General features: G+C 40.2%; 1 protein-coding gene and 1 non-coding gene across 2 annotated transcripts in view; one reads left to right on the forward strand and one right to left on the reverse strand.

The window, feature by feature from the left end:
* ADCY7 (adenylate cyclase 7) overlaps positions 1-20,539 on the reverse strand; it is a 2,777,509-nt gene that overhangs the window by 2,460,126 nt on the left and 296,844 nt on the right. The window lies entirely within an intron of this gene.
* Positions 6,826-6,897, forward strand: TRNAV-UAC. The gene has a single exon. It is a non-coding gene; the product is annotated as a tRNA-Val (tRNA).

Raw genomic sequence — 20,539 nt, forward strand, 5'->3', positions numbered from 1 at the left:
AAATAGATACAAGGGGGGGGGCAACACATTTAGTCCGGACACAAGACAGTAGTTAACATGGAAGTAGCAGCATTTTCCCTCTCTACAGGTAAAAGCATGACTACAGGCTGTTATTTATTTATTTTACATTTGTTAACCGGGGGTGTCTGACTGAGCCGAAAAGGCCCTTTTTCAGCAGAGGCCTGGGGAGAAAAGCTCCACAAAGAAAAATTACAGATGCATTTAGTTATTTAGACATGATCAGTATACACACAAATTACAAGAGACATGTTTTTACAGTGGTAAGTGGCACATAAACAGTTACAGTGGAGAGAACAAACAAAAAAGTATTAATTTTAAAAATAAAGGTAATTAACAGATTTGTGGTGTACAGCTGAAATTTGGAACATAGGTAGAATACATACATAGTACACAGGTACAGTACATACATTGTAGATTAGCCAGTGTTTCTGAGAATAGTTTTCAATCTTAATCAAGTACTCTAGGATTAGTATGTGTACCTTATCCGCTTTCACTAGCCTGAGGAGCAATCATGGCACTGCCAACTTTGCTTGAGATGTTGCCTGATGAGGTCTTTAAAGGAGGCTTTGGATGATGTGTTTTGAATGCTATTGGGGACAGAGTTCCATTTTTTAGCCACTGAACTACTATATAGTGCATCTCCAAAGCTATTGTAGCTGTTGGTAACTTCTAGTAGTAGTTTGCTTGATGATCTAAGAGGCCTTTTGGCTGAGTGATGTTGTACTAGGTTTTTGAGGGCAGGACACTTATTGGGGAGGTAATAGAATGACAGAGGCAGAGCTGATTGTAGGTTAGGAGGTTGGGCAGTTCAAGCCAGTGGAGCTGTCTCAAAGCAGTACATTGATGAGTTCAATATGAGCAATTTGCAGCAAAGTGGGCAATTCTGTTATAGCAGGCTTCCATTTTGCTTAGTTCAGTTTTGTTGAGATTAGTCAGAATGGGAGATGCATAGAGTAGGGTGGATAGAAGTTGGGAGCGAGCAATGGCTGATCTTGTGTTGTTGATAAGAAATGGTTTGATACGGTAGAGTGACCCCAGTTTGGCATGTACTTTTTTAATAGTTAAGTTGAGATGACTATCAAAGTTTAGGTGTGAGTCTATGGTTATTCCCAATAGCTTAGCCTGTGCCACTGGAGCAGTTGGAGTAGCATTTGTGGAGTAGATAGTGAACTGACTGCTAGTGTTTTTGTTAGAACTGGTTATAATCATAAGCTGAGTTTTCTTTGGATTGAGGATAAGTTGGGCTTTGGTAAGGTAGTTTTCAACGTCAGAGAATGCTAGTTGAGTTGTTTGCAGGAGGGTGGGAATGTTTTGTGCAGCACAGATTAAGGTACTGTCATCTGCATACTGAATTATAGATGCATGCTGTGTGGAGGTATGGAGGTCATTTGTGAATACTGTGAATAGTAGTGGTCCTAACATAGAACTCTGTGGGACTCCTATAGTTATGGACAGCTGAGGAGAGAGAGAATTTTCCTATTTCGCAGCTTGGTACCTGTCAGTTAAGTAGCTTTGGAACCAGGTAAGAGTGGAATTTGACAGATGATATTGGTTTAGTTTGTTTAGCAGGATTTGGTGTGAGACTGTGTCAAATGCTTTTGACATATTCTAAAAAAGAGTTGACACCTGCAGGTCTTCGTTTTTGAGATGGTTTACTGTGTCTGTGAAGCAGAGGAGGGCTGTAGTGGTACTATGGGCAGGTCTGAAACCATGCTGAGTAGCTGACAGGATGTTGCTGTCTAGGAGATAGTTTAGCATCTGGGTATGGATGCATTTTTCTAGGATTTTGGCCAGGGGGGAGAGTAAAGCAATGGGTCTGTAGTTCTTAAGTTCAGTGGAGGTCCCGCCTTTATGTATGGGTGTAACATAGGATATTTTCCAGAATTTGGGCACATATTTTTCAACAATTGATCTGTTTGTGAGAGTGGAGACTGGGATAGCAATAGCATCTGCTGTGAGTTTCAAGAAATAGCTGGGGAGTAGGTCGGCTGCTGTTGATGAGGTTTTTAGTTTGGAGAGCATGCTTTTGATTGAAGTGGTGGAAACTGTTTTGAGGGTAAAGCTTGTATTAGTGTTATTTGTGTTGGGGGGATAGTGAGGAAGGAACTGTCCTGTGATACTAAGGATAGAATTGAGTTCACAAAGTGGGAGTTGATTTGTGTTTCTATGGGAACTTTAGTGTCAGGGGTGGTTGGTTTGGGGGTAGCCTTTTGGGTGGATTTTAGTAGCTGGTTTACATTTTGCCAAAATGTTTGCGGGTTGTGTTGGTATTTAGTTTGTAATGTTGTGTAGCAGGATTTTTTGTCCAGCCTAATTAATTTTTTTGCAAGTTTGCACAGTTCTTGGTACTTAGGCTTTGTATTTTTTGTTTTTTTGGTAGTAAAGCCAGGCAGTGTCTCTGGACTTGAGGATTTGTTTGGTTTCTTTACTGAGCCAGGGGTTTGTAGAGGTTCTAACCTTGATTTTGCGCAATGGAGCGACAGTGTATAGGTGTTGTAGAAATATTTTGATGAAATATGCTACAGCCTGGTCAAGTGGGAGGGTTTTTAGAGGGGTCCGGTCACAGTTACAGAGTAAAGTGTTGAGGACCTCAGGAGAGAATTTGTTTGTGTTTCTAGTGAATACATAGTTAGTGTTTTGCATATGCTTGTTCTACTACATATAAAGTATATTATGTTGTGGTCACTTAAGGTGTCTGGGAGACTGCCTGTGTGAGGGTACAATGTGGGGTTGTTAGTTTGGACCCAGTCAAGGATGGATTCCCTTTTATATTTTTTATCACATCTAGTTGGAATTTGGACTAGCTACTGGTAGCCATGGAGATTTATTAGATTACTTGGTGGTTCTGATATACAGGTGAACCAATCTAGGTTGAAGTCCCCCAGAATAAGGGTTTCTTGTGAGTATGTGGAAGAACACCAGGATAAGAAGTCTTCAAGGCTAGCAGGTGTATTACCAGGTGGAATATAGATCACAATTGTGGTGATGACCTTTTTAGGGTGAAGTTGAAGTTGAGAGATAAGTATGTCCCAATTATTGGGGGAGGGGTAGGAGTTTGGTAATTGACGGACAGTTAAGTTGGACTTGTACAGTAAGGCAGTTCCACCCCCTTTACGAAGTGGTCGGTCTTGTCTAATGATATTGTAGCCGGTAGGGAGAATTTCTGAGTTAGTTATGTTTTTATTTAGCCAGGTTTCTGTTAAAGCAACTATGTCTGGGGAGTAGTGTGCTATTGTGGCCTGGAGTTCAGGTATTTTATTTTTGATACTTCTAATATTAATATTTAGCATTAAAAGATGGTTGGTTTTGCTGCTGTTGTTGATTTGCCCAGGGATGAAGAAAGTGGGGGTGTTATGTTCTGACATTTGTGTTGGAGCAGTTTGTGTTGGACAGGATGGATTTGGGCCTGGGTTGGGGTGGATATCCCCATTTATGGTGAGCCTGGAGTTAAAATGGTTATACAGATGTTGGAGTTTGGTGAGGAGTGTGAGAAAGCATTGTGTTTTTTTGGAGTAGGAATGAGAGCATATGTGTTTAGTTCTGAATTGGTCCATTATGTAGTTCTTGAATAACTGTGGGCAGATATTATTATAATGTGTGGTGTCTGTATATGAGAGTGCATAATGCAGTGTTGTGCTGCTAAGTTTAGGGATATTGCTAGAGTGATAACTTGTGGTGTTGTAAAGAATTATGAGAAGACAGACTAGACTTAGTTGTATGATAGTCATGGTTGTAAAGTTTAAGTTGTTTCTAGGTGGGGGGGTCTGAATAGGAATTATAGGGTTGCACTATATGTGGATGAGGAAGTAGTGTGGGTGATGTAAAAAATGCCTAGTGAAAATGAGAGTGATTGGGAGTATTTTGTGTGGAGCAAGTTGGTGTGGTATAATGTGATATGACTTGAGGAGCTGTGATTGGTGGAGGTGATGTGAGGGTTAGTTGTGGGTGTGGCTGTGATTACTATAAATGTAGAGGTGGTGGGGGCGGGAGGGAATATGGTGAGAAAGGAGCATCAAAAATCTGTACGTATTTTAGGTAAAAAATCTATCTAGGAGACCAGCATTAAGTTAAAAGTTCACTTTTTTCATCCTATTCCAGAAAGCAACACTAGCCCAAATATTCACAGTGCCCGAGTGCCCATGTATTACTCACACCTGTCCAGGTTTAGAAACATATTGAATTATCTGTTGGGGATGAATCAATATACTAAAATGCCAACATCTACATATTTAGCATTTCATTTCAGCAGATCAGTCACCATTTGTATAAACGTTAAGAGCCGTCTCTAATTTGTCTGCTAATTCAGGAGTCAGTAGTTTCTTCTGACAATCACAAAACAGCTCTTGTTTGTACACGAGCCACACTAGCCTAAGAGGAAGGAAAAACATTCACATTTCTGGTAAAAAAGATATCTCAGTGTTTCATGTCCGTGTCAACTTTTTCCATTTCAAGGAATTGAGAACACGTGCACATTCTGACAAGAAATAGCCATAATATATTAACCTATCCTAGACAGGACTTCAGACCAACACAAGACACCCCCCCCCCCCAAGTGCACACATTCAAAGGCACATCACATGTGCAGCTATGGTTAATACTTGAGCATTATCAATTCTACTACCAGTTTGTACAAGGAAAATTGCTTCCACAAAAGGAGGAAGTGAATATGCAACTCAGGAGACATCCTAGCTGGAAACTATATAAAAAAATAAGTGGTGAGAGACACTTTTCTTACCACTTGCACCATGGTGCCACCTCAGTGGCTGTTGCATAAACCATTCAATACCTTAAGCAGTGCAATGTATATGAAATCCATGCAGCATGCATTCTGCTTCTTCATGTTTCTACAGAGAGCGTATTGACACCACTACCTCAACTCCAGTGAAATAAGCTATAGCACCAAACTGGCCAAGATTACAGTTTCTGCATCAATTAACAAATCAGGTGCCAAGCCCAGATAGCTAGATGGAAAGAAATTAGGACCCCGGGTGATAGGAGATGCATTTTCAAAGCAGTAGGTACATTTATCAAACCTTCAGAGAGCACCATGTGTCCAAGTTAAGGCAACAGATATCAGTACTGGAGTTTTGATGTGAATGCAATAAAACTCTTTTATCCAATAGGCTGTATAACTTGATGTGGTATGAATTTCCAGGAATCAACTAAAAATGTGTTGCGCCTCCTACACACCTTTTCATATCTTCTACTGTAAAAGGTCATTTGTAGTTTTGTACAAAGTGACCTAAAAACCATCACCACACTACAGTGACATTTGGAAAGTTATTACTAGTTCAAATTACGAATGGTCCATCTACTACAGCAAAGAAAAATAAACAGCTGCAGCTATTTTCTGTGGGCTTGTCTGGTTTATTGTGATGCAGAGATAACTCAGAAACAAAGGTGCATAACAATATGCTCTCTAAATAAACATGATGAGAATAATAAACCAGCAGGCAAAATAATAGCTTTATTTTGTGTAAATACACTTACAGGTCCATGAACTGAAAGGATGAATCATACGCAAAAGTATCAAACAAGATTTCAAGCATCTGGAACTACACCAAGTCATTGTCCCAAGCAATACATGGGTTACTCCATTTTCCAGCAAATAAGTTGGGAATTTCAACATATTCTATTGCTTACGGAAACCTAGACCACATTTTTGCAGTACCTTCACTGCATGCCTCCCTGTTAGTCTGTTTTATGAAGTTTGTCGCAGGGAGTTGGTAATAACTTGTTATAAAGCATAGAAATTATTGTAACTATGCCCATAACTGGATTCCTGGGTGTTTTTTCAGTTCAGGGGTTGGTGCATTACTAAATCACAATTCTCATTCTCCACTATTGTTTTAAAATTATGACTAAATAAAACAGAATAAGGTCCCTACAAATAGAAGTTATGCTGCTGCTACAGAATCCTTTCTGTGGAAATAGACAAGCATGACCGCATGATACAGTTGATTCAAAAGTTAAATCTGTTGCACAGTATTCAAGGAGTGATACAGGAAAATGCTTTAAATGGAAGCCACCAAATAAAAAGAAATCCTTTCATATGAATCTGCATAATTCTGTCATAGCACTATATGGTACAGCCATCAGCAGGCAGGTGAAAAATTAAAATGCAGATCATTTCAGCTAACTGAAAAATGTCAGATCAGTATTTAACATAAAAAGCAAGCATTACAAAGTGAGTCACAGGGTAGATGAAAGGAATAAGCTGTCTGAAGCCCTGAAAAAAACAAATACATTCAGACAGAAGGTATTCACACTAACACAGAAAGTAGCCGAGTCTGGATCTTCAAAAGCCAGATTCTAAGAAAGAAGGATTTCATGTGTGAATGAACAATAAAGCTTGTTCCAATAAAACAGGCTTATATACAACAGTCCAAACATTAGAGTCACGTCAAGTGCTGCAGCAGAAGAAAGCAGATCTAATTATACATGAAATTGTCAACTAAGGGGATAAAGTACCCTTCCTCACTGTCAGTTTAGTCAACACATTCTGCAAGAGAAGAACAGTGGGGAAAGGAACCTCCCCTCCCAAGTGTAGGGATAAGCGCCTTTTCCTTTAGTATGCAGGCCCTAGTATGAATGAACAGAAGCATTAGTTAGCTACACAATAAAAAAAACATACACTGCTCATTGCTATATGGATGACTCCTGTCTGTCAAACCAGCCTCTCAAAGCAAAGGCTAATAAGCCCTGCATGCAGGTTACTACCAGCTTAAACAGGAACACCTGATAGCACTATAAAACACCCTATAGCCCAGTATCTAGTCTTGGTCACTTTATGGCAAGATTAAAGGGGATATAGCTCAGTGGAAGAGTACATGCTTTACATGTATGAGGTCCTGAGTTCAATCCCCAGCATCTCCATAGCATTTGGGTGGTGCAGTGGTGCACCGGTTAATGTTATCACCTCACAGCAAGAGGTTCTGTGGCTCAATTCTTGGCTGGGGTACCTTCTGTGTGGAGTCTGCATGCCCTCTCAGCATTTGCATGGATTTCCTCCAGGTACTCTGTTTTCCTCCCACATTACAAGGACATGCGTCTAGAGTGTTTCTCTCTGGGCTCTGTCCTAGTCAGATTTTCCAGGTCAACAAATGTTAAATAAATAAATTAAATTGTATCTCCAATCTACACCATCAAATGGTCCCTGGAAATCAGGGTTTGGCAGAATTGCAAATTATATTTGGAAGAAGCCATACAACATTGAAGAGTAAGAAGTTTATATGATGAAATGTGCCCCTCAGGTCTGTTTCAGCATCAGACAAACCACACACAGTAGAGAGTTGATTATCCAAACTAATTGGGACCTAGGGTAGTTTGGATAATTAAACTATTTGGATAATAAAACATATAATTGAACTGGATAAAAACTTCTAAAAATGTTTTTGATTAACATTAAAAAGGAAAAATAAAAATATACTACAAGTATAAAACAGTGCAGTATATTTTGTAGTACAAGCTCAAAAAACAGTTGCAAGCAAATACATATAACCTTTACATACTCAGACTTTATGATTTTTCCTACATGAAACCTTTGGAAGGTTGCGTTCATATAACTGACATTTAGGATAATCAACTCTCTACTGTATCAATGAAAGACACTTTCACTGAAAAATGCAAAAAGAAACCCTACAAACCCATTTGTCTTCTGGCTAATTTTGATTTCTTTTAATTTTATTTTGATGGAATTTGTGCTTAGATGAATGCATCTGCTTAGCTACATAATTTTACTGTATTAGATTTCTGAAACAGTTTCTAGAAACATGATGCAGGATTTTTTTTCTTTTACTTTTGAGGTTCTTCTCCATGTATGCATGATAGTATAGTCAGTATAAGTAAGAGGGATAAAGCAGAGGGGCTTTCCCCATTCCACACCTGTCAACTGTCCAGATTTTCACAGAAAGTCCAGATTTTTGACTCACATTTTTGGTCTGTTCCTCATAAAATTTGTAGTTTTCTGGATATTTGTGGCAAATCAATGAGAATTGAATTCACCAAATAATAACAGGCATTTGAGTTTCAGACTTCATATCCTTCAGAAAATGCATGGTAACACAAGACCTTTTATTCTATCAACTTTCTAAGTTTATAAGATCTATGTTTAAAATTTGTACCGCCATTATCTTTGGCTTTGTCCAGATGTTTTGTGCCAAGAGGTTGAGAGCTATGCCCCTTGCAGAAACCACATTTGGGTTTGTGATTTTTATTTCAAGGAAAGTAATTTCAATGCTATTTATTCTGTGATAGTTCTATAAATGTGATTTCAGTGAAATGAAATGAATCCAGGTCATATTACCTGTTATTAGAAACCATCACACAATCAAACACAGTCGTTAACTGGTCAGGTTTCTACTGATAAAAATCGATACATTTTACTGTAAAGTAATTTCGTCACAGGTATTCAAAGCCATCAGCACCCCAATCCATTCAGAAAGCGGACATTGCAAATCTTTCCCATTCATCAGGACTACAATTCCACACCTATTCCTCTGTAAACAAGCAGAGGGATAACAAATCAGCCAAGTAAGTTAGGCTTTGAACTGAATATGTAGTGACTGGAACTAGCATACAAGAAACTATTGATTTAGAAAATGTAGCCTGGTATGCAGGATGTAAGAGGTCTTGATGTGGTATTGCATAGAAAGTACATTTGTGTAAAATATTACCACAACAGTAGATGTCCTTCTCTTCACTGTTGCACTATTATTCACTAAAGGGACCCCCTGCCATGGATAGCCCAATCTGCAGCTAGTATAACAAAGCCTTAGGATTTTATAGATGTTGTATGTCACAAGTATACTCCCTGATGCTCATGATGTATGGCATAAAGCTGGTGCACAGAAGTATATACCTTATAAATTAATAACCCCAGGAAGAAACCTTTGACCCTATATGTCAGTCACCTTGCTAGACAGGGGTCCATAGAAGTAAATATTGTGGGAAGAAATACCCAGGGAATTGTTATGGCTAGGCTTGTATAGGCCCTAGGGCCGATAGCCTAATACCAACCTATGAACAACAGTCCAAGGACAGGAGGAACAACATGCGACTCCAGAAGGGAAAAATATAGCAGGGGAGGAGGGTGGTGCACAGAAGTACATACCTCATAAATGAATAGCCCCAGGAAGAACAGTCCAAGGACAGGAGGAACAACATGTGAATCCAGAAGGGAAAAAAATAGAAGGGGAGAAGAGAAAAGGGGGGGGGGGTGAATACCACAACAGTGAAGAGAAGGACATCTAGTTTTATATTAAAGTTTTTACACAACTACCATGCCCTTCCATATCACTGCAGCAGTATTTTTCACTAAAGAAAGAGTACAAAAGCTCAACAGGAAACTTGGGAAGAGGAAGGCCCAGAATAACCCTCCAGAAAACTATGCAGGACAGCTCTGGCAAAGCCAGCTCTTGCCCTGGAAACAATATCCAATTTGTAATGCTTAGTAAAGATAATGACAGAGGACCAAGTAGCAGCCTCCAGAATGGAATTGGTATAAAAGCCTTTGAAAAAAGCACCAGAAGAAGCCATGGCTCTGGTAGAATGAGCCTTTACAGAAGCAGAAAGGCTCTCCCCATGAAAGGAGTAACAAAAAGAAATGGCCTTAGAGGCCCATGAAGAAATGGTCTGCTTAGAAACAGCCAAACCTAGAGATCTAGGATGAAAAGAAATAAAAAGTTGATCAGACTTGCAAATGGCCTTAGTCTTATCCAAATAATACCGGTGCTAGCTATGCAAATTCAAGGTGCGAAGAACCTTCTCACTAGTAGTCTGCAGAGAAGGAAAAATGTGGGCAAATGAATAGACTGATTAAGAGACAACTCATTAACCACATTGGGCATAAAAGAAGGATTGGTATGAGGAGACACACTGTCCTTATGAAAAACTAAAACAGGAGGAACAGCCATATGGGCCTGAAGCTTAGACACCCTCTTAGGTGAAGTAAGGGCCAAAAGAACAACAGTCTTCCATGAACAATGCTGCAAGGAAGCTGAAGCTGAAGGCTCAAATGGAGCTTGACTCAGTTTTTCAAGAACAAAATTAAGGCCCCAGGAAAGAGAAAGGTTTTCTGGGAAGTCTGATATGAAATATGCCCAACTGTTTGACCTCAAACTTAGAAGCCAAAGGCAAACATGCAGAAATAACTGAAAGGTGAGCTTTAACTAAGGAATGTAAACCCAGCATGGAGCAATTCATACAAACAAGACAGAACCAGAGGAATCGCCACACTAAGTGAATCCTATTCATGAGCAAAGCACCAGACAGAAAATCTCTTCCATTTAGACATGTACGATTTCCTGGTGGTGGATTTCTTGGCCTCTTGCAGAACCCAAAGCATGTCCTCAGAACAAAATGTCACTAAAAGGGATCAAAACCCTATTGCCCACAGTGTTAGGTAAACAGTAGACAAGTGAGGATGGATGAGAGACCCCTTGTCTTGTGTGAGTAGGGTCCACCCGGTGAGGTTACTTGTGGTGATTGCCCTTAGTAGGTGCAGAAGAAGAAGAGGGAACCAGAGCTGTCTGGGCCAAAGGGAGTCACCAACAAGATTTTGGGGGAGTCTTGCTCTATTCTGACTAGGGCCCTTGGAATGAGAGGAAGGGGAAGGAAGGCACAAAGAAACATACCCTTCCAAGAAAAAGAGAGGGCATCCGCCTTCCAGACCAGTGGACTTGGGACTCTAGTACACAAAAATTAAGTTTTCTGTTCATAAGGGAGGCAAAAAGGTCTAACTGAGGGGTGCCCCACTGGTGGACAATGTCCAAAAACACATCTCTGTGAAGTATCCATTCATGAGTCTGTGTTACGGACCTGTTCAGGGAGTCTGCCATAATGTTTTGCTTTGAAGGAATATAAACAGCCTGAACAGTCACCTGAAACTGGAAACCTAGATCCAAACTTGAAGAGCTAGTCTGTACAGAAGGTAGGACTGTGTCCCCCCTTGCTTGTTGATGTACCACATCACCGTCGTATTGTCTGTAAAGATTTTGGGAGACCCTAAGAAAAAGGCTATGAAAGGCTTGAAGGACCAGACGGAGAGCTCTCAGCTCCTTGATGATGATGTGGCTTGACCTCCGATGAATGGGCCACAGACCCTGGCACCTTGAGAGGAATGAAAGAAGCACTCCACCCAGTGACTGAGGCATCCAAAAGAAGTTCCTGAAAGGGGACTGGGTGCTGAAAAGGAACCCTTGGGTTGAGAGACAGCTAACGAATCCACCACTGAAGCTCTAGTTAGAGGCATGGAAGAAGAGACACTAGAAAGTCTAGAGGATGACAGTGCTAGAGACAAACAGACTTTAGGAACCACTGTAACTTTCTTATATGGAATCTGGCTACAGTTAGGATAGAAATGGTGGAAGCCATGAATCCCAGAGCCCACAAGAATTTCCTGGCTGCAACTGAGACTCAAGGAAGTAGGGAATGAAAAAATGCAATTACAGCAAGAGCTTTTGACAGTGACAGTGAGGCCAGCATAGGAATGGTGTGGAGCCTGCAACCAAGAAAAGCATGATCCTCACACGGAGTTAGGATGGATTTCTGGAAATTTACGGTAAACCCTAGGCTTTGCTAAAGCCAAATAGCATAGTGAAGGTGCTAAAGCAAGGTCTCTGGGGAGGAAGTCTGAAAGAGCAGATTGTCCAGGTAAGGAAAGATTTGTGTCCCCCTCATCCTGCAAAAGGCAATCAGAAGAGAAAGGCATTTGGTGAAAACCTTTGCAACAGTAGAAAGGCCAAAGGGCAAAGCAGACTACTGAAAATGCAAGCAAGAAACAGAGAAATGCATATATTTCCTGAAATGGCGATGAATAAGGATGTGAAGATAAACATTCTTGAGATCCAGAGAGACCAGGAAAGCCTGAGGAAGTAGAGGAAACAGAGACTGAAGGAACAGCATCCAGAAGGAAGATCTTCAGAAAAGTATTGAACTGAGAAATGTTCAGAATGGGCCTCCAGTTGCCTTCTTTCCTGGGGAACCAAAAACATTCTGGAATAAAACGTCTTCCCCTCCTGGGGAGTGGGAAATGCCTGGATAGTACCTTGAGACAAAAGGACCTGACATACATCCTGAAAGTAAGGCAGCTGTTCCTGAGGAGGGTGTGGAATGCTCAAACTGGAGGAAGGGATTTCTTCACCATGAAATATCCCTGGTGGATGATGGACAGAACCCAACAATCCTGAGTGATTTTTAACCAATTGGGAAGGGACAGGGAAAGATGCAGAGATAAAGGGACCTGATTCAGGATGGAGGGAAGGGATAGTCTGACAGAACTTGGCCTGTCTGGAAAGGGAGATTTCTGAGCAGCAGGAGCCCTTCAAGAACCCATTATACCTTTGGGAGGAGGGCGAGACTGTCTATGAACAAAAGAAGGCTTAAACAGAGAATGCCTCTGAAATTTAGGAATAGGCTTAAATGGATAATTCCTCTGAAATTTAGGAAGACAAGGAATAAAATTAGGCTTCAATTCCTGCAAGGCCTTGCCCTTGTCTTCTAGGGGCTCATTTATTTGTTTTTATTTATTTCCATTTGTTTACCGGGAATGTCAGACTGGGCAGGAAAAAGGACCATTTTCAGTGGAGGCCCGGGCAGAAAAGCTCCACAACGCATATAATTCTGTAACAATTCAAAACAGAAAACATATCAGATGCATTGTTTTTACAGTTACAGTTTTAAAATTACATTTTAGATTCCTAGTTATTCTACAGGTCCTATTATAAAATAATACAGGTATGAGAGTTCAATACAGCTGAGAGATCCAGTTTTTAGTGAAAAAAAGAATGTACAAATAAACAAACTGAGATTAAAAATGGGATTTAGGTTGCTGCCATGGGAGGAAAAGAAGTGGTAGAAGAGAAGCAAGATATGCCTATTAGTCAGCTTAAGAGAAGCCCAACAAAGAAAGAACTGAAACCTTCCCCTCAGAATCAGGAATGTCAGCTACAACCTAAGAGGCCTGAGAAAGAAGAGCTAAGCCATACCTGGTCATATTGGTCCGATAATAGCACAAAAGACCAGGATAGCAGTAGTATACAACCTTTTTGCTCAGCCATTCAATGGCTCTATTGTCCTTGTCAGAAGGAAGCAATTTAGTAGAAGGCAAGAGCTTGGAAGGTTTGTCAGATGAGACACATAAAACAGAGGGGTCAGCAGAGGGACATTTGTAAAGAAACGCACATTCATCAGGCACCTTACAAAACCTGCAAGGCTTTTTAGGAGCTGGAGGTTGGGAGTCAGGAGCCTGAAAAGCTGCTTAAATGTCCAACAGGGCAGTCAGAACTGGAGGATCAGCAGAGGGCTTAGAGGACACCATCCAGAGGAGTTTGTAATACCTTTTCTGGATGTCAAAAACTTGAGAACAGTCCCATTTAAAAAATTTCATCATAAGAGAGAGAGTATCCCCAAACAGAATTTATCAAAGGGAGAATCTGGGCTAATGGAATCTTCTTCCTCAGAACCAAAGTCCAGTGGTGAAGGAATCGAGAAGGAACCGAGTCCAAATCTTCATCAGAAGAGTCCTGCTCCCTAGGCCTCTTAAGAGATAGAGCACAAAGGAGTGACAGGGGCACAGACTCCCTGGGGAGGCTTCAAGGCCATGAGTGCATTAAACAACCCATGTGTAAAATCCTACCATTCACACTGGGGATCTTTGGAGCAGGGGAGATGTGTTTAGTTTTCTGCTTCTTCTTCTTTAGAAGAACATCAGCCCTAAAGACCTTAGGAGATTCGGACCCTTGCCAACACTCAATGTAGTGGGAATCTCCTCCCAGTCAAGAATCTGCTGAATAGCCTTCAGTCTCTTAGATATGACCAGTCATGGTTCTGCCCTCAACATCTGCAGCGGACATCTGCAGAGCCTATGAGGACATGTGACAAGCTGGATCCATGCTGGACCCCAACATGGTCACAGCAGAGGAAGCCAACAGAACAACTGGACAGTCTTCCTAGCTTTCACCACCCTTGAAAGAGATGTCTGGGGGAGCTAGTACAGCAGCTGAATCAAATTTAACTTTTTTGGTCTTCTTGGCAGACAGCTAATCCTCAGGATGCTATGATTCCTCCATTATACCCTGCGCCAACAACTTAAGACGTTGGTTCTCCAGGTAGATAGACAAGGTAGAGACAACTACATAGGGTCTTAGGGCCAAATGTTTGACAAATTGAGCACTTAGTATGTTCATGAGAAGCACCCATGCAAAAAAGTCTCTGCTTGTGACATTCCTTATGGGATCTGCCTCCCACACTGACATTTTCCCTTTCTGGATGACATGTAAACTTACAAGCAAAAGAAGAAAGAGATAAGATGAAAACCCCAATGGGGCACTTATCTAATAATGGCTTGGTAACCAGTCTAAATGGAGGAGCATTCAGACCGATGATCAAGGATGGCATTTAGAATGGCAGCATTCAGACTGGTGGCAAAGAAGTTCTAAGGTATGTACATCCGTATGTCACCTTTATGCCCTACGCCATGATCAGGGAGCATACATGTGATGTACAACGTCTATAAAATCCTAAGGCTTTGGTATACTGGCCGTATGTTGGGCTACCCTTGGCAGGGGGATCCCTTTAGTGAATACTGCAACAGTGATATGGAAGGACATCACACTGCACTTGATATATATTTGCAATCACATAAATCTTGGACAGCCAAAAATTACGATTAACTACTTGAGAACTAAGAAAAAATTTGAGTAGAACTTCATTTCTCAGGTATAAACAGTGTAGTAATTAGCCTTTCAGTCACATACAGGATTTCTTGTTGCACCACTGGATGGTTGTTTGGAAGACATATGGACAGAAATGAATGTTTCAATGAAGCACAGACATTCCTCATAGCTTGTTGGATATTTGAATCTCTGAGTAACTCCAACCCCCTACCGGGATGCAAATTAAAAAAAAAAAAAAAGACTCTGTTAACTACCTATGTAAGGCATAGCAGAGTGGTTCAACAAGGGTGTGACATCCCCCACTTAAAACCTGGGTCAGTAATGAAGGAGCCTCAGTCCTCACCACTAACTCCAGTATGGGAGCATCAAGGAAAACACCAGAGCTCAGAGCACACAAGAGTAAAACTAACCACAATTTCCCTTAAGTGCACAACAGAAACACACACTATTTTCCTGGGACTGGACTATATACCTCTGTTCACCCCAAATGTAATCCCTTATCATACACGTCAGATCAATGTGCTCCAGTTTAAGACCTCTGACTCACTCACACTCTAAATAATTTTAAATCTCTCACACTCAAACACTTATGGGAAGCCGGACACAGATTTCCAGATGTGTCCCCTCCCCAATATAGATGATAACACTGCCACCAGAGTCAGACAGGTCTACATGCCAGTCAAAGGGTGATCAATTATTAAAAATTAAATATCAAAATACATGATAGCTATGACCAGAAGCAGCTAGGAACTCAAGGTGAATTAGGGAGTATCAAACGGGTATAAACACTCGCTAATCTCTAAAGAACACACTGATTGTCCAGCCACAATGTAAAGTAATGAGAAACATTTAATAAGTAAAATGATTACAAGAATGTAAATCAATAACTTTCAATAAACACCAGAATTCAATCACCAGAAATGTAAAATTAAACTGTAGGATAGAAGTCCATCATTTTAGAAAAAATTCTATCTAAATAACTAAAGTTTCCTAATCTAACTAGAGAATACCATCCCTGATACAATCTAAAACATAACAGCAAAGCAAAGGCAGGCTTACAGTTTTTGATGAGTCCTTTTGTTTGGATATTTACTGCACAGCACTGTAACTGACTGCAACTCTTAACTAACTGCTCAGCACTGACTGACTGCAGCAGTTTCTTTTATATAGTCCAGGTTAATAGTATCAACTGTCTTATTTTTAAAAATAACAGCTGTTTGAAAAAGTTATTTTTCCTTTCAATCAGCTGTTCAAATAATCATATAATAACCAGGAACATTCTAATGACACCACCTACTGATCAGTTAAATCTCCACACACAGTTTGTACTTTAGAATCTCCCGCACAAACATGTGCAACCAGAAATGCATCAAAACACCGACAAACTCTTCAGACACCTTGCACAAACAGGGAAATACTTAACATTACAAAACATGTCTACATTTTCAGTTAGACATGCTGGCACACAACACAAAAGTCAATCCAAGAATACACACAAATCTCCTGCTAGACACGCTAACACAGATGACAACATTTTTTAATTTCTTCACAAAGGGATGAAGGTGAGGCAGCAGATTTAGACCCAGGTACACCACGTCTTAATAGATGTTCCAAAAGTGAAAGCAGTGGATGACAGTCAAACCATGGCTGCCTGCTTATAATCTTTTTTTCATTTTCTTGATGCCAAAGCTGCAACTAGATCATTTGGTGTCCTGCCAGGGCAGATCCCCATACCAGAATTCCCACCTCAGCTCAAAACCTCAATGTTGAGGAGCAAAAAATGTCTTGTCTTTCATCCAAATGTGCACTGTAGTAAGCTGCTTACAAAACTAATGACCCACACTAAGTGCTTCAGCACTTCAGCCAGCTGTAAATAAAGTATTGGCATTCATCCAAAGTAATGCTGATATTGCCAACTGAACCCCATGATGGCTTGCATCTGGGACATCCACCTATATAGCCCCACCATAGTTACTCTGCTTGGTGAAATAAAGTAAAAATCAGATGCTGTCCACATTTTAACTGGCAGTGATAGGAGTACTTAGTATTTCATATTTCGCATAGATACAAGTATTTCACTTTTTCAAGAATAGAAAGTACTTCTTTTAATCACATCTGCCTCAGTCAACTGCCAGGTTCCTAAATGCAGCACTCTACATTAAGAGTTCATGGGTAGTTACTAAGCATGCAGTTCAGGAGACAATTTAAGGCCATAACCCAATTTCTCAATTGCCTAGAGCACTATCTAGTTAAGTGGCTTACTTAGAGTCATGTGGTAGGCAAATGAAAGCTGAGGGAATCAAACTCTGGACTACATAACGTAGCCTGCTAATATCTCATAACCATAATCCTCTATCCTCTCTGCTAACTGCCAGACTAATTGAATCTGCACTTGCATGTCTACATCCAGTCCATTAGCTTATTAAAATCTTCTTACTGCTATCCCGTCTATTCATCCACTTTTATAAATATTTAACAGAAACACCAATTCTGTGTTAACGTCTAGTCCCTGATAATCCACAAGCATGTTATTCCACATTTCAGTCTTAAAGGTTTTGGCATATATTGCCACCATTTACTAAAGCTGAAAACATACTATTATTTCTGCTCAAACTCTTCATTGCAATCACCCATCTTAAAAAGCAAGAAAGCAAGCTGTCTCTCGTGTCTTTATCATGCATTCCTCCAAACAGCCTTTGGATTGCTGACCCCAACCTTATATCAGCCATCTCCCCAATGTCATAGCCATGACACTATCTTTTTACTCACTTCTTGCACTTACCTTGTCTACATTTCCTGGGCTCTATGAAATACTGGCTCTGTTAGTTCAGATGCAAAAGTACTAATATAAAGTTTAACCTCAATAAAAGCTTCATGTTAAAACAATATCAATGTACAAAACAGCACAAAACTCTAGAAAAGAATCAATTGTGTAGGGTGGCTGTACCCCATATCCAAGATATACTATATCTGAGATTAAATAAAATAAGAAAAAAGGAGACATGTTAAAAAAAAAAAAAAAAAAGATATATTTATACATATACACACACACACACACACACATATATATATATATATATATATATATATACACACACACACACATATTTTATATATATATATATATATATATATACACACACACACACACACACATATTATATATATACACACACACACATATATATATATATATATATATATATATATATATATGCCAAAACGACACCAGGAACCAAGTTAATAGAAAAAACACAGTCCCAAGCAACAAGGAGCTCTATACGATATCCAATGATGGCAAAACCAAATAATTTTGAATCCAAGTTAACTTAACAATATACGAACTTCAGACAAGTTAGTAAAAAGCACTAAAATCCTTTAATGTAAAATGTAAGCGCTTTCACGGAAAGTCAATCCGCTTCTTCAGACATATTTACAATGAACTCACATACTGCAATATATACTCAGTCACTTGAGTACATAATGAAGCAATAAATCTATTAAACAATTAGCTCCACAATTACTAACAAGTCTTCACAATTAAAAATTAAAAGCCATAGATACAAATACTAACGTAACCTCCTAGCTTTCAAATGAGGTTTTCTAGAAATATATAATTATATATATATATATATAAAACAAGTCCCACATAGGATCATAGGACATTACTAGGCTAATGGCCCCAGGGCCCTTACAAGCCTAGCCAAGTTCAACCAGTGTTCCCAAGGGTGCCTGGTTCAAGCAGACAGTAAAGTCCTTACCTACTGTCCCTGTCCAAGAGGGACTGAGGTGGAACCCCTGGGGTGAATTTCTGGTTACCTATCCAATCATCTAAACTGCACATAAATAGGGCCGATGAGGGTCTGTGCTTAACATGAATAGAAAGCTTGATCCAAAGGTGGGGCAACCTCTGTGAGACAACCCTGTTTCTCCAGCAAGTTCTGTTGATTTCACATACCAGGTTAAGGTCCTTTCAGTGAGTGACTCGTGTGCCATTTACTTGCGAATGTGTAGCATTTCCATCAAAGCTGGGCTAGAGATCACTCTATATGCAAGGCACAAAAGTTGCCTCTGAGCAGATTTCAGTCTGTCCACACAAGACAGATCTTGAAGACCATTCATTTTCTTTCTAAGGAACCTTTGTGTTATTGCCAATTGCTGCAGGTGTTTGGAAAGGAACATAGCAAAGGAAGCAGTGGTTCTCTGATTAGGGAAGAGTACAGAGGGGTTATAACCTCTTTTTTTTTCTGGAGGCAGTGCCACTTACTTATGAGATGAGCAATATAAAATGCCCTTCTTACCACTGTGGAGACATGGTGATCAAAGTTATGGTTACTGTCAACCTGTGTGCCCAGATCTCTCACCACTGACTGTGTGCTTAGGGTATTTCTATTGATGTGGTAGTTTGCAGGAACATCACCCTTGCCGAAGGGGATGATAATGCATTTTTTTGCATTAAGTTTAAGACCATGACTTTAACACCAGTCATAAATCTGCGTAAGACCTTCTTGCAGGATGTTAACATCGCTAGGTGTTTCAATGATTGCTCCCAGTTTGCAGTCATCAGCAAACTTGGTCAGCCACAGTCCTTTAGTTTTATCCTGCACTTCAGAGAAGTAGATTCCGAATAGTAGGGGTCCCTGAACTGATCCCTGTGGAACACCACTGGTTATGGGTCTGCTAGGAGTCCCCTATTTTGGCCGTATGAGTTCTATCAGTGAGCCAGTTTGCAACCTACCTGACAATATATGGGTTGATACCCAGCTAGGTGAGTTTATGAATGATGCCAGAGTGGGAGATTATGTCAAAGGCCTTGGCTAAGTCTAGGTAGGCCGTATGCACAGATTTGCCCTCTTTTCTAGGACTTTGGTAACTGTCTTGAAGAAGTCCACCAAGTTTAACAGGCATGATCTCCCCTTGACAAAGCCAAACTGGGTTGGGTCGAGCATTTGGAGATTTTCTATATCTTTGTTAATAAGGTCCATGATAATTCATTCCATGGCCTTGCAGATAATCTTACAACAAACCACAGCAACCATGACAAAGCAAGCTTCAAAATACTAAGATACTGACAACATCTAAATGTAATCTGGTATGCCTGATATTTAAAATCTGTCAGTCATTCACAATACTCATCAGCTTCTCCGTTTTGCACCATTTATAACTTATACACCTTTTATGATCATCTGCCCTTGACATTTCTCCAGCTCTAACATTTTTATATTACTGTTTTATATTACTATTTCCTGACACTGCTGGGATTCTAACCACTTGGTCCTCCCTCTAGTATGATCTCCAGTGTAGCTACTGATATTTATCTGCTCCCAATAGGCAAAGGCAACTTTGTTGTGTGCCTCTACACGAAAAAGGGAAGACTGCAAAGGCAATTTGGTCATCACATATGGTATTCTGAATTTGGGAGGCTAAAAGCATAAATTTCATATCCCTCTATATGGAGAGTCTATAGCAGCATGTTTTTGTACTGCAGCACAGGCCTCCTACCACCACAAGTAATGGTATGGTCATACCACTCCCAGCCTCCACTTGAAGTCAATGGTGCAGTTCATGGGTCTACACCCTCCTTCATGAGATGGAGACTTGATTAAGCTGTTTATTCCTTACCCAAAACCAAGATGGTTTCCAACAGTACCTGGGTAATTTACTTAACCTGGATTACAGGTAATGCAGACAAGAGTTAAAATCTTATATTATAAGAGCTTATTCCACACACCTATTCTATGCCCCCCCCCCATATCTGCTATCCTGTAATGATAAACCCTCATTTTCACTTTCAATGCATATTTCCTGACTTGCATTCAAAGTGTACTACAGTCACTACTTAG

The sequence above is a fragment of the Protopterus annectens genome, chromosome 8.part1 (assembly GCF_019279795.1).
Source record: "Protopterus annectens isolate FY-2018-M chromosome 8.part1, PAN1.0, whole genome shotgun sequence".
NCBI classification, from domain to species: Eukaryota; Metazoa; Chordata; order Ceratodontiformes; family Protopteridae; genus Protopterus; species Protopterus annectens.